The sequence below is a fragment of the Rattus norvegicus genome, chromosome 1, assembly GCF_021556685.1.
Source record: "Rattus norvegicus strain SHRSP/BbbUtx chromosome 1, alternate assembly SHRSP_T2T, whole genome shotgun sequence".
Lineage (NCBI taxonomy): Eukaryota > Metazoa > Chordata > Mammalia > Rodentia > Muridae > Rattus > Rattus norvegicus.
Genome location: NC_141534.1, coordinates 250,610,646 through 250,625,005, shown reverse-complemented (window position 1 = coordinate 250,625,005; position 14,360 = coordinate 250,610,646). Strand labels below are relative to the sequence as shown.

The 14,360-nt window shown below is 35.1% G+C and overlaps 1 non-coding gene across 1 annotated transcript; it reads left to right on the top strand.

The window, feature by feature from the left end:
• The first annotated feature begins 578 nt into the window (after nucleotides 1-578).
• On the top strand, nucleotides 579-685 carry LOC120100152 (U6 spliceosomal RNA). The gene has a single exon (XR_015656586.1). It is a non-coding gene; the product is annotated as a U6 spliceosomal RNA (small nuclear RNA).
• Nucleotides 686-14,360: the final 13,675 nt, after the last annotated feature.

Below are 14,360 nucleotides of genomic sequence, written 5' to 3'. Positions count from 1 at the left end.
TTTCTTTTAGATTTTACGTCAACATGAGCCAGGTAACAAATTCTGCTTACCTTGCAAAGACAACAGGGCAAGATGACTTTGGATTGCCAGATGTCTAAAAATAATTAAGGTCATACCCTTTCGATTTCCATGTCAGAAAATGATGATTGAATCATTAACTGGTTTCAAAGCATCATTAAGTTCAAACTTTTCTGATCTCTACGTCAAATATGATGATCTAATTATTAACTAAATTCATGTCTGTTTGGATAGGACTGAATAAGGTTGATATTGAATCAGAGTACACTGTCAGTAAAGGCTGGTGAATGCAATAGAACCAAATGTCTATCTGGAGGAAAAAAGGGCAAGGTAAGAACTCAAAACCTGGCTCAACTACCTATATTCTCTGTCTGCCTACCAAAGGACAGAATCTACAAGTCTCAGCTTTAATGCTCAGTAGAAATAGCTTTGGCTTAGACAAAGAAAGTAGAGAAAATCAGAAGAAATACTGAAATGAGAATTTTAAGAAAATCCACAGAATTTATGTAATATGATTTACGAAATACTGTAAAGCAGTATTTTTTTAAAAAGATGTTTTTTTGCTTGCTTTGGCAGCACATATACTAAAATTGGAATGATACAGAGAAGATTGGCATGACCCCTGTGCAAGGATGACATGCAAATTCGTGAAGCATTCCATATTTTAACAAGTAGAAGCCCATAAAGAGGAAACACAAAAAAATTCCTAAAAGAATTGCAGGAAAACACAACTAAACAGGTGAACAAATTGAACAAAACTGTCCAGAATTTAAAAAAGGAAATAGAAAGAATAAAGAAAGCACATAGTGAGACAACTCTGGAAAAAGAAAACCTGAGGAAGAGACAAGTCATAGATATAAGCATCACCAACAGAATACAAGAAATAGAAGAGAGAATCTCAGGGGCAGAAGATACTATAGAAAACATTTATACAATTGTCAGAGATAATGTAAAATGCAAAATACTCTTACCCCAAAACATCCAGGAAATTCAGGATGTTATGAGAAGGTCAAACATGAGGATAATAGGTATGAAAGACAGTGAAGATTCCCAACTTAAAGGGCCAGTAATTATATTCGACAAAATTATAGAAGAAAACTTCCTTAACCTAAAGAAAGAGATGCGTGAAAACATACAAGAAGCCTATAGAAATCTCAATAGATTGGACCAGAAGAGAAATGCCTCCCGTCACATAATAGTTAAAATAACAAATGCGCAAACAAAGAAAGAATATTAAAAGAAGAAAGGGATACCTCGGCCCACATCCCTGTTCCAAGGGGAAACTGCACAGTGTCTCTGGACATGGGGACATAGGAACAGATGGTCAGTGGTAGCTGCAGTTCTGGTCTGCCTCCAGGACCAAACTGAACTGCCACACATCGCCCTGCACCCAAACCACATGGGGGAGAGAGCTGGACCCGCATAAGTGTGGATACACCTGAGAAGTCAGAGAAAACTATCCTCTGCCCATAGTCCAGACATGAGAGAGAATCACATAGTGCCAACTGTGCCCTCTGGGAGCAAGGAACTACATGAGCAATCAGGGGCAGGACCCTTTGATTCCTGCCCATGTCTAGAGCTGGAAGACAGTCTCCAGAAGTGCCAAAACACCTGAAATCAGAGCACCTATTCTCAGGAAAGGATGAAAGAAAACAGGAAAACAGTTCTACAGGAGTGCTGACACAAAGGCCTACAGAAGGGTCAAGTAACTCTCAGAAACAGCAAGACAAGCAAACACCAGAGACAACCCAATGGCTAGAGGCAAGCACAGGAACCCAAGCAACAGAAACCAAGACGACTTGGCATCATCAGAGTCCAGATCTCTCACCAATGAAAATACTGTATATCCAAACACACAAGAAAAGCAAGATTTAGATTTAAAATCACATTTTTGATAATGATGAAGGAGGACTTTAAGGAAGAAATAAAGAACTTCCTTAGAGAAATGCAAAAAATACAAGTAAACAAGTAGAAGCCCTTAGAGAAGAAACACAAAAATCCCTGAAAGAATTACAGGAAAACACAACGAAACAGGTGAAGGAATTGAAAAAGGGAAATAGAAACAATAAAGAAAGCACAAAGGGAGACAACCCTGGATATAGAAAACCAAATGAAGAGGCAAGGATCCATAGATACAAGCATCACCAACAGAATACAAAAGATAGAAGAGAGAATCTCAGGAGCAGAAGATACTATAGAAAACATTGACACAATTGTCAAAGATAATGTAAAACGCAAAAAGATCCTAGCCCAAAACATAGAGGAAATCCAGGACACAATGAGAAGATCAAACCTAAGGATAATATGTATAGAAGAGAGGGAAAACTCCCAACATGAAGGGCCAGTAAATATATTCAACAAAATTATAGAAGAAAACTTCCCTAATTTAAAGAAAGAGATGCCCGTAAACGTACAAGAAGCTTACAGAACTCTAAATAGATTGAGCCAGAAGAGAAATTCCTCCTGTCACACCAAACACACAAATGCACAAAACAACAAAAAAGAATATTGAAAGCAGTAAGGGAAAAAGTTAAAGTGACAGAAAAAGGTAGAGCTATAACAATTACACCAGATTCTCACCAGAGACTATGAATGCAAAAAGATACTGTACACATGTCATACAGACCCTATGAGAACACAAGTGCCAGCCCAAGTTATTGTATCCAGCAAAACTTTCAATTAACATAGATGGAGAAACCAAGATATTCCATGACAAAAACAAATTTATGCAATATCTTTCTACAAATACCGACCTGCAAAGGATAATGGATGGAAAACTCCAGGAAAAGGAGAGAAACTACACTGTACAGAAAGCAAGAATATAATTTCCTTGCAATGAAACAAAAAGAGAGACAAACATAATTCCTCCTCTAACAATGAAAATAACAAGAAGTGACAATCACTATAACTTACTATCTCTCAACATCAATGGAATAAATTCCCCAATAAAAAGACATAGACTAACAGAATGGATACGTAAAGAGGACCCAGCATTTTACTGCATGCAGGAAACACACCTCAGAAAAAAAGACAGACACTACCTCAGAGAAAATGGGTGGAAAACTACTTTTCAAGCATGTGGTCCAAAGAAACAAGCTGGAGTTGCCATTCTAATATGAAATAAAATTAACTTTCAACAAAAAGTCATTAAAAATATAAGGAAGGACACTTTATATTCATCAAAGGAAATATCCACCAAGATGAATTCACAATCCTAAATATCTATGCTCCAAATGCAAGGGCACCTACAATCATAAAAGAAACTTTATTAAAGCTGAAAGCATACATTGCACATCACGTGATAATACTATGAGTTTTCAACACCCCACTCATCACTGAACAGATCATGAAAACAGAGACATAGAGAAACTAACAGAATTTGTGAAACAAATGGATTTAACAGATATTTATAAAACATTCCATCCTAAAATAAAAGGATACACATACTTCTCAGCACCTCATGGAACCTTCTCTAAAATTGACCATATAATCGGTCACAAAACAGGCCTCCACAGATACAGTAAGATAGAAATAATCCAATGCATCCTATCAGATCACCAAGCATGAAGACTGGTCTTCAATAACAACAATAATGAGAGAAAGCCCACACATACATGGAAAATGAACAATGTTCTACTGAATAACAACTTAGTCAAAGAAGAAAAAAGAAAGAAATTAAAGACTTCTTAGAATTTAATGAAAATGAAGACACAACATTCCCAAGCTTATGGGACACAATATAAGAAGTACTAAGAGGAAAACTCATAGCCCTTAGTTCCTGTAAAAAGAAACAGGAGAGAGCATATGTCACCAGCTTGACAGCATACCTTAAAGCTCTAGAAAAAAGAACTAAATAAACCCAAGAGGAGTAGAAGGAAGGAAATCAAATTCAGAGTTGAAATCAACCAAGTTGAAAAGAAAAGGACTATACAAAGAATAAACAAAGCCAGGAACTGCCTCTTTCAGAAAATCTACAAGATAGATATATCCTTAGCCAGACTAGCGAGGTGGCACAGAGAGTGTACCCAAATTAAAAAAATCAGAAATGAAAAGGGAGACATAACAGCAGAATCTGAAGAAATTAAAAAAAATCAGATCCTAATACAAAAGCCTATATTCAAGAACACTGGAAAATCTGGAGGAAATGGACAATTTTCTAGACAGATACAAGGTACCTAAGTTATATCAAGAACAAATAAATCATCTAAACAACCCCATAACTCCTAAAGAAATAGAAGCAGTTATTAAAACTCTCCCAACCAAAAAGTGCCCATGTCCAGATTGGTCCAGTGCAGAATTCTTTCAGGCCTTCATAGAACCTCATATCAATACTGTCCAAACTATTCCACAAAATAGAAACAGACAGAGCACTACCAAATTCCTTCTATGAAGCCACAATTACTCTTATGCAGAAACCACACTCAGACTCAACAAAGAAAGGGAACTTCAGACCAATTTTCCTTATGAATATTGACACAAAAAATGAAATTCTTGTAAACCAAATCCAAGAACACATCAAAACAATCATCCATCATGATCAAGTAGGCTTCATCCCATGGATGCAGGGATTGTTTAATATACGAAAGTCCATCAATGTAATCCACTATATAAATAAACTTAAAGATAAGAACCACATGATCATTTTAATAGATGCTGAAGAAAGCATTTGACAAAATTCAACACCCCTTCATGATAAAAGTCCTGGAAAGATCAGTAATTCAAGGCCCATATTTAAACATAGTAGAAGCAATATACAGCAAACCAGTAGCTAATATTAAACTAAATGGAGAGAAACTTGAAGTAATCCCACTAAAATCAGGGACTAGACAAAGCTGCCCACTCTCTCCCTACTTATTCAATATAGTTCTTGAAGTTCTAGACAGAGCAATCAGACAACAAGGAGATCAAAGGGATACAGATTGGAAATGAAGAAGTCAAAATATCACTATTTGCAGATGATTTGATAGTGTACTTGAGTTACCCCAAACCTTCCACCAGAGAACTACTTAACCTGATAAACAACTTCACTAAAGTGTCGGGGTATAAAAGTAACTCAAACAAATCAGTAGCCTTCCTCTACTCAAAGGATAAACAGGCTGAGAAAGAAATTAATGAAATGACATCCTTCACAATAGCCCCAGATAATATAAAATATATTGGTGTGACTTTAACCAAGCAAGTGAACGATCTGTATGACAAGAACTTCAAGTCTCTGTATAAAGAAATTGAGGAAGATCTCAGAAGATTGAAAGACCTTCCATGCTCATGGATTGGCAGGATTAATATAGTAACGACGGTCATTTTGCCAAAAGCAACCTACAGATTCAGAGCGTTTCTTTAGGTACTTCTCAGCCACTCTATATTCCTCAGAGGAGAATTTTTGTATCTCTGTACTCCATTTTTAATAGTATTAATTGATTCTCTGAAGTTGAACTTAATGAGTTCTCTGTATATATTGGATATTAGTCCTTTATTTGAGGTAGGATTGGTAAAGATCTTTTCCAAGTGTGTTGGTCGTTGTTTTGTCCTAATGAGAGTGTCCTTTGCCTTACATATGCTTTGCAGTTTTATGAGGTCCCATTTGTCAATTCTTGATCTTATAGCATAAGCCATTAGTGTTCTGTTTAGGAAATTTTCCACAGTGCATATGTGTTTGAGACTCTTTCCCAATTTTTATTCTATTACTTTGAGTATATTGGGTTTTATGAGGAGGTCCTAATCCTCTTGAACTTGAGATTTGGATAGGGGAAAAAGAATGGATCAACTTGCATTCTTCTACATGCTGACTTCCAGTTGAACAAGCACCATGTGTTAAAAATGCTATCTTTTTCCCACTGTATGTTTTTACCTCCTTTGTCAACGTTCAAGGGACCTTACCTGTGGGGGTTCATTTCTGGGTCTTCAGTTCCATTCCATTTTCAACCTTCCTGTCTATGTTCCAATATGATACAGTTTTTATCACAATTACCTGTAATATAGCTTGAGATGAGGGATGGTGATTCTGCAGGAAAATTTAAAATAATGAAGCAGAATAGCGTAAGATAAATGGCAGATAAAATGAAGCAATATTCAACATTCTTACAAATCATAAATAGTTCTGTATTAATATGAAAATTTTCACCACCATTACCCAGTGTGTGCATCACTTGTATTTCATGTGTATTTAAAAAGATATGGACATATTTGTACCAATAAGCCCTATAGAGGTTTTTTAACAGATAATTGTGTTGTACCATTAGAATGAGTAGGTGAATGAAAGTTCTGAGAATAATTTTGATGAATTTGCCTTAGTTGAATTAAAGATAGGTGTTTATTAAATAAACTGTCAAGATTAACTATTGGCATTGTGTAATTTAGGAAAAACTGTTTTTCCACAATGTGACATTCTAATTTATAAAACATTTAATGACATTGAGGTTAGTTGTTAGGAGTCAGTTCTGTTCCCTTTGTCTTTGTTTATATCCTTTACTAGTGGTGCAGTGTCCCAGATCCCTATTAATGAAACATTCAAACCCTGTTTTAAAAGCCCAGACTGTATGTCCCTGGAATTTGCCACATATTTTCAAGACTGTTGATCATTCTACATCCTTAAACTTCCATATGAATTTAAAGATATGTTGTCAATTACTGTAAGGAGGCCAGTGAGGACTCACAGAGATTGGCCTTTTTTATGTATGTTGATTTTTACCCATTACTGTTGTTGTTGTTGTTGTTGTTGTTGTTGTTGTTGTTGTTTTTACTCCATTTTTACCATCTATTCTTTATGCCCCTCCCTGTCTGCCCACTGACTGATCTTCAATCTATACCTTGTCCCTTGTCTCGAACAAGATATCCCCAACCACAAACCCCAACACAATAGACTTCCCCACTCCCTGTGTTCTCAAGTCTCTCAAGGATTATGTGCATCTTCCCTCACTGAGGCCACTTTATATGTGTCAGGGGCCCCAGATTATCTCGTGTATGCTACCTGATTGGTGGCTCATTGTCTTGAGAGATCTCAGGTGTTCAGGTTAGATAAGACTGGTGATTTTTCTATGGGGTCACCCTTCTCCAGAGCTTCTTCCAGCTTTTCCCTAATACAACCAAAGGGGCCCCTGGCTTCTGTACACTGATTGGGTTTAAGTATCTGTATCTGACTTTTTCAGCTCTTTGTTTGGCCTCTCAGAGGGCAGCCATGGTAGACTCCTTTTTGTAAGCACAGCGTGTCATCAGTAATAATGTCAGGCCTTGGAGCCTTCCCTTGAGCTAGATCCCAATTTGAGCCAGTCATTCTGCTTCCCTTCCCTCAGGCTCTTATCCATTTTTGTTCCTGCAGTTCTTTCAGACAGTAACAAATCTGGGTCAGAATTTTGGCTGTGGGATGGCAACATTATCACTTCACATGTTATCCTGTCGCTCTACCGGAGGTAGACTCTGAATTCTCCCTCTCTGAACTGTAGAACATTTCCCTCTCTTTGAATCTTGAGAATCTCTCATCTACCTGGTCTCTGGAACATCATAAAGGATATGCCACATCCTACCTCCTGATGTTGCTTGTTTTCACTCTTTCTGCTGGCTCTGAGGGCTTCAGTCTTGCTTCCCACACCAATACCTCATCATGTTCACCTTTAACACATTCTGTGCCCTCTCCAAACTAGGTTCCTCCCTCTTTCTGCCCCCAACCCCCAATTGCTGTCTTTTCTCTCACCAGTGGAACTGAGGTATTCTCACTTGGGCCCTTCAGCTTGTTAACCTTCTTTAGTTCTGATGATTGTCCTGGGTAGTCTTTAAATTTTTGGCTAATAATCACTTGTTAATGAGGATATAGAATGAATGTACTTTTGGGTCTCAGTTACCTCACTCAGGATGACATTTTCTATTTCCATCCATTTGCCTAAAAACCTCAGGATGCCCTCATTCTTAATAGATGAGTAATATTATATTGCGTACCCGAACCATTTTTTCTGTATCCATTCTTCCTTTGTGGGACCTCTGGATTGTTTCAACATTCTCCCGATCAAAAATAAAGCTGATAAAAACATAGTGGAACAAGTGCCTTTGTGATATAGTAGGGCATCTTTAGGCATTACCCAATGGTGGTATAGCAAGTTCTTCAGGTAAATCTATATCCGATTTTCTGTGGAAACTCCAGATTTATTTCCAGAATGGTTGTAATAATTTGCAGTTCCACGTCCAATGGAGAAGAGGCCCTCTTTAAACATATCCTTGCCAGCATGTGCTGTCACTTGAAATTGTGACCATAACCGTTCTGCTTGGTGTAAGGTGTCATTTTGATTTATATATCACTGATCACTAGTGACTTGAACATTTCTTTCAGTTCTTCTCAACCGTTTACAGTTCCTCTGTTGAGAATTCTCTATTTAGTTCTATACCACATTTTTGGATTGGGTTGTTTGCGTTTTTGGTGTTAAATTTCATGAGTTCTTTATACACTTTGGATTTAAGCCATCTATTGGAATATGGAGTTAATGAAATGTTTTTCACAATCTGTAAGTTGATTATTTGCAATATGGACCATATCCTTTTGCTTAAAGAAAATTTCCAGTTCCATGGGGTGCATTTTTTACTTTTATTACTTTTTATTAGATATATTTCTTTACTTATATTTCAAACATTATTCCTTTTCCCAGTTTCCTGTCCATAAGCCGACATTCTTTCACTTCCCCTTCCACCATAAGGGTATTCCCCCTATACAAGCCCCTTATTGCCCCCCCATGTTCCTCTATACTAGGGGTCCAAACTTGGCAGATCCAATGGCTTCCTTCCCCTTCCTCTTGTGCCCCGAAAAGGCTATTCTCTGCTACATATGCAGTTGGAGTCCTGCATCAGTCCATATATAGACTTTCAGGAGTGGATTAGTCCCTGGAAGCTCCAGTTGGTTGGTATTGTTGTTTTAATGGGGTTGCAAGCTCCTTCATGTCTTTCAATACTTCCACTAATTCCCCCCAAGGTGGTCCTATTCTCAGTACAGTGGTTTGCTGCTAGCATTGACCTCTATATTGGAGATGCTCTGGATGTGTCTCTCAGGAGAGATCTATATCCAGTCTCTTTCAGCATGCATTTTCTAGCTTCATCAAACTTTTCTAGTTTTGGTGGCTGTATATATATGGGCCACATGTGGGTCAGGCCCCAAATGGCCATTCCTTGAGTCGCTGCTCTAAACTTTGCTTCCATATACCCTCCTATGCATGTTTTTCCTCTTTTAAGAAGGAGTGGGAGCATCTGCATTTTGTTCATTCTTCTTGAGCTTCCTGTGGATTTTATCTTGGGTAATTTGAGTTTTTGGGAAATATCCACTTATCCATAAGTGCATACCAAGTGTGTTTTTATGTGATTGAGTAACCTCACTCAGGGTGATATTTTCTAGTTCATTCCATCTGCCTATGAATTTCATGTACTCATTTTTTGAAAGCTGATTATACTCCATTGTGTAGATGTACCACATTTTCTGTATCCATTCCTCTGTTGAAGGGCATCTGCGTTCTTCCAGCTTCTGGGTATTATATTTATATGTCTACAACTAACTCTTTCCCCAATTTGTCTATATTACTAAATATGGTAATCTAAGAATGATGCATGTGTGTACATTTACATGTATATGGTATGTAAGTTCATTATCTACTTGTAGATGTGTATTTATAAATAAACTATAGATATAATGGATATGTTCTCATTTGATACCAATATTTTAATAAAATATTGTATATGATTGAGTACATAAAAACAGTTATTGTTTAAAATACAAATATATTTCTCCATAGTTGTTGGTGATGAACCTTCACACAAATAGTTAAAAAAAGAACATAAAATGACACCAACAAGATCTTCACATATATAATTTTAAAATCAGTACTGCATTCAGCACTTTATAACTTATTTCTGATATGTTTTAATATTGTCTATAAATGTCAAATTAATTGTATTCTGTTTTATTATTACCAATATTGAATTACATATCATATTATTTGATACCATGAATAAAAACAATTGGCATATAATAATGAATCATATTATTTATGTGATAGAATAATAGTATAAATCTGTATTAAAATAATTCTATGTATCTAAGTTTACTCCTCAGTGTGAAATGTAAGTTCAAATGCTATTGGGTCACTTTCTTCGTGGCCTAGGTAGTTATGCATTAATGGGAAATACAGGCTGTATTTCTCATTTTACAATATTTTTCATTGCTAAGATCCAGTTAGATTCCAAGAAGAGATTGACCAGGTGATTGGGAGAAACCCCAGCCCCTGTATGCAGGACAGGAATCACATGCCCTACACAAATGCCATGGTGCATGAGGTACAGAGATAGAGTAACATTGTCCCAAACAATATAGTGTATGAAGTGACCTGTGATACTAAATTCAGAAACTACTTCATACCCAAAGTAAGCTTCGTTCTCTCTGCTACACTTCTGTGCTCTTGATCTTCCCAGTTTCAGTTTGATTCAAGTACTCTCCATAACACTGTGCTTCCTATTACTTATGCAGGTTCACAATTGGGAAAGCAGTTCTAAGAAAGCAAGGACATGGGCATTTCCACATTTGTTTTGTCTTTCTTTTCCAAAGATTTTTGTATGAAAATTAGTTGTTTATAATTTCAGGTATATTTTCCAATTTGTGTTGAACACAAAAAAGATGTTTGGGAGTTTTTAATACTGAAAAAAACTACAAATAATTCAAAGTAGTTTATATGCATAATTCTTCAAGTTATGAAAAAGGCTATATCATACTTTGACTTATGTTTGGTGTATTTCAGTCATAATAAGTCACAATAATTTCCTTTTAATGCTATAACTCGTAAATAGTTTTGAGTTTTCTTGAATAATGAATATTCTTTTCTTATTACTTTTAAAGCTACTGTTTCAAAATGATTTAATCATTACATGATCTTACTTTACCTAATCTCATATATTTTGCTAGTTACAGATGTTTCTTCTAAAACTATATGCAAAATTAAAGGTGACTTCTGGTGAACATTTTATCTGTAAATTTATTTTCATATGTTTGTACTTCATTATCATTTAACTTATTATTGACCCAAATGATGAATTTCATTAATCAGTAATTTGAACTGCTGCTAATTTGTAAATTCATGAAAATAAGATGTTTATAGAAATATATCAGAACACTTGGAATATGTGTGTACCCAAATAATGGAAAGATCTTCAGAAACTCAAAATGTCGATTATACTATCAATTCATAATTCATCCAGACAATTGACAGGATTGGCATAAATATTATGAGGTAAATACGAGAGAATAGGTATGTCTAATACATAGGCATGTTCATGTCATTTTTGAACAATATAACTGTAACATTTCTCTGTCAAATTAAAAGAATTTATATGATTTGGAAAGTGTTTTTTTATTAAGTTGTAGCCAAATGAACTTTCTGACATATTTTTTTGTTTCTAAATATTGGGTTTATGTATAATGTGGCAACATTTAAGTTAAATCATTACAGATAAATAAATGCTAAAGAGACTGAAGAATGAGAGATGTCTTATGACACAGATCCCCTCAGCATGAGTTCAGTATAGTCAAGCTTTATATCAATTATCACATTTGATATATTCATAACCCTCCATCTAACCTGTAATGCATAATATGCTTGTACACTTTGGGTCTTATGAACTGAATCATATTCTTTTCATTCTTGGAATTACTTGGTAAAGAAATATCATGATTTTTATAACTGACTTTACACTCTTACTAACCATGAAAATAATAACTTCTTTAACAGATGGGGCAACTAATATCACTTCAGACAATAGATAAAGACAAGAGTAATAATTTGCTTACAGATGACTTTGTGAAAAACACTTTACACTTTACTTCACAAGCATTTGCTGATGCTTTTGAAATATGCAACTATAGTAGAAAAACAGTGATAGGCAATGTGCACATAAATGAGAACAGCAATATTCCAAAAATTTGAAACTAGCATTTAATTTTCAAATAATTCCATATGTCAAAAATAACTTTTTGTTTTTTAAATTTTAAATATGTTATTTAAATTAATATATTGCTACAAAATCCAATCTTGTAAAAGTTCTGAAGATCACGAGGACCCATTAGAAATTTAAAATGAATATGAATTCACTTCGATTATTAATTGAAGAGAGCCTAGAACCACTACCTCAAATCTCATGTGTTTTCAGAACTGTGTTTCTTTAGTTGCTACACGTAGATCATGACCACCAACCATAGCCACAAGTTTTATTATCTTCCATTTAAGCATTTTATTACAGCCTACTAGAAGACCAGTTCCTAAATTGACAGTGACCCCCAGTTTGACAAAAGATTATGCTGGCCACCAGTTATCTAGCCTCCAAACTCAGTGGAGACCTCTTACTTAACCTGATCATACAGGCCAGAAGGCCAGAGTAGAAACATAAAGCAAGGAACAAAACAGACATGTAGCAAAGAAAAACCTGAAAATCAGCACCTAGATGTATAATCTCACCAAACCCAGGTGCTTAGATGTCAAGATAAGAACAAAATCAATAGCCAAAGCATTATTTCACTATTACAGCACAGCTAGGCTACTGCAGGAAGCTTGGAATACTCTAACACAGTTAAAAGCAAAAGGAAAAGACATCAGTATCAACATTATGAACAAGACAGAAGACACTAATGAAGTGAGTGGATTCCTTAAAGAAATTGAAGAAAAGACAAACAAAAAATTGGAGAGAATAAATAAATTCCTCAAACAAGAAGAAAAATAAAAACAAACAAATGAACAGACAGTTGATGAAAAATGGAAAAAGAAGCAATGAATAAAACACAAAAAGAAAATTCTGAAAATGGAAAATCTAGGTATGTAAACAGAAGTTACAGATACCAACCTCAGCCAATTGCAAAATAATAGAAGAAATGTATACATCAGTCAAAGAAAAGGTTATATGTAAAAAAGCTTTCTGAAACAAAACATCCAAGAAATCTGCAGTACTATGAAAAGACCAACTCTAGTTGACTAAAAAAGAATAATAGCAATAGGAGAATAAAGGCTGAAATTAATAAAATGAAAACAAGAGAGCAATACAAAGAAGTAATAAAACAAAGTAGGTTCTTTGAGAAAATCATCAACATAGAAAAACCCTGATCCAAACTACCTAAAAAGGAGAAAATGAATGTCCAAATTAACAAAATCAGAAATGAAATGGGAGACATAACATCAGACAGCAAGGAAATTCAATGAATCATCAACTCATACTTTAAAGACATGTTCTCCATAAAATAAAAAAACTATAAATGCATACTTTTCTTTATTAATTATATGTGTATACATATATATATAATTTAAAAATATATATCATTTACTGATATATATATATATATATATATAAAATATACTGAAGTAAAAACAAGATCAGATAAACAATTAAATAGCACATAAACAAGTATATAACACATGAATACAGGCAGTCGTTAGAAGAGTTTTAGAGTGAAATGTTCTGTAGATATCTGTTAAATCTATTTGGTTCAAAACCTCTATTAATTTCACTGTGTCTCTGCTTAGTCTGTTTCAATGACATGACCTTTATTTAGTGAGAGTGACTGTTGAACTCTTCTACTATTGTTGTGTGAAGATCAATGTGCGTTTTGAGCTTTAGTAAAGTTTCTTTTATGAATGTTGTTGGCCTTGTATTTGGGGAATAGTGTTCTGAATTGGGACTTCCTTGTGGTGAATTTTTTCTTTCATGAATATGAAGTGTCCTTTCTTATTCCTCTTGATAGCTTTTGGTTGAAAGTCTATTTTATTGAATACTAGAATGGCAAGTACTGCTTGTTTCTTGGGACCAGTTTCTTGGAAGATATTTTTTCCAGCCTTTTACTCTGAGGTAATGTTTGTCTTTGTTATTTAGGTGCCTTGTATATGCAGAAAAACTCTGGACTCTGTTTACATATCCAGTCTGCCAGCCCGTATCTCTTTATAGGTGAGATGAGTCCATTAACATCGAGAGATGATAAGGCAGATGGTGGTTAGCTTCTGTCATTTTTTTTATTTATTTTTTGTAGATGGCATTATGTGCATGTGTTTCTCTCATTTTGACTTTGTTGTGAGTACCCTCTTTATGTTGGAGTTTTCCTTCTAGAGTACTCTGTATGGCTTGATTTGCAGATAGGTACTGTTTGAATTTGGTTTTGTCCAGGAATATTTTTGTTTCTTAACCTATATTGTTTGAGAGTTATGCTGGGTATAGTAACCTGGCTGGTATTTGTGTTCTTTTAGAGTTTGCATGACCTTTAACCAGGTTCTTCTGAATTTTAGTGTCTCTGTTGAGAAGTTCCATCTAATTCTTCTTGTTTTTTTTCTTAGTGAATCAATGAATTT